This window comes from Macaca fascicularis, chromosome 4, assembly GCF_037993035.2.
Source record: "Macaca fascicularis isolate 582-1 chromosome 4, T2T-MFA8v1.1".
In the NCBI taxonomy this organism is placed as follows: domain Eukaryota; kingdom Metazoa; phylum Chordata; class Mammalia; order Primates; family Cercopithecidae; genus Macaca; species Macaca fascicularis.
The window spans coordinates 168,399,470-168,400,820 of record NC_088378.1 but is presented as its reverse complement, the minus strand read 5'-3'; the positions used below and the strand labels follow the sequence as shown (position 1 = coordinate 168,400,820).

At 44.7% G+C, this 1,351-nt stretch overlaps 1 pseudogene; it reads left to right on the top strand.

Annotated features, from left to right (window-relative positions):
- The first annotated feature begins 414 nt into the window (after window positions 1–414).
- LOC123573272 (small nucleolar RNA U13) lies at window positions 415–507 on the top strand (annotated as a pseudogene).
- The last annotated feature ends 844 nt before the right edge of the window (window positions 508–1,351 follow it).

The window sequence follows — 1,351 nt, the reverse complement described above, 5'->3', positions numbered from 1 at the left end:
GAATAGGAAGGCCCAAGAAAAGGGACAGTGGTGGGAGAACAGCAGGCTGATGAGGGGTCAGAACACACACAGCATTTGTGAATTACATTCATCATCTTATACGGGCATAGTTCGTGGCACCCCAAAACAATTATAATGGTAACACCACAGATCACCAGAACAGATATTATAACGATGGAAAAGTTTGAAATGCTGCGAGAATTGCCAGACTATGACACAGAGACACAAAGTGAGCAAAGGCTGTTGGAAAAATCATGCTGATAGACTTGCCCCACACAGGGTTGCCACAAAACTTCAATCTGTAAGAAATGTACTATCTGCAAAGTGCAATAAAGCAAAGCACAATAAAACCAGGTTTGGCTGTGAACTCTTTAGCCCCTTCTCAGATGTCCAAGGGAAAAACAATAAATGATAATCCTTCTGTAGTTCATAAGCTGATGGTTGGGTTTTCATGCTGATGTGTGAGATGTGTTCCTTCGCATCTATCAGCACATTACCGGGCTGGTGTGACAACAAATGAGTAAACAGGAGGCACAGGCCCATCGCATTGCATGTCTGGAAAAAATTCTCTTCCTATAACCCAGCTAGGGTTCATGTTAATCATTTCACAATCTCATTCAATAGTAGGTAGTGATTTCCAACAACAGAAAGTGCACATTTCCAAGCCACACAGTCAAGGACCTCCACAACCTGGGTTTGGAAACTTGGGGAGAATTGTGTTAAGCGAACAAAAAGGTTAGACATTCTAGGTGGAAGAAATGATACTGGCAAAGGTGTGGTGGTAAGAGGGAAAGGAAAATTCCACAGATGCACAGCCACTGTGGCTGGAGAGGAAGGTTCCTATAGTATACAAGGATTTGGCTTTCCCACAGACTAGGCCCCATCTCTAGAGAATCACTCCCTCCTCTCCCCAACCCATGTGGTCATGCCTGCTTCTCAATTCCTGGCAACTTGGGTTTCTACCACCTGCTAGCACTGCTAACTTACACTGCTTTGTATTGCTAATGACTTTTTCCTATGTGGTGTATCATCCCAGTTCAGCGGTAAATTTCTAAAAGGCAGTGACAGCATCTAGTGTGAAAGTCTACCCGGATCCTGGCTAACGCGGTGAAACCCCGTCTCTATTAAAAATACAAAAAATTAGCCGGGCGTTGTGGCAGGCGCCTGTAATCCCAGTTACTCAGGAGGCTGAGACAGGAGAATCGCTTGAACCCAGGAGGCGGAGGTTGCAGTGTGCCAAGATCATGCCACTGCACTCCAGCCTGGGCTACAGAGCGAGACTCTATCTCAAAAGAAAAAAAAAAGAAAGAAAGAAAGTTAACCTGGAGCAGGCACTTGAAAAGTATAAACA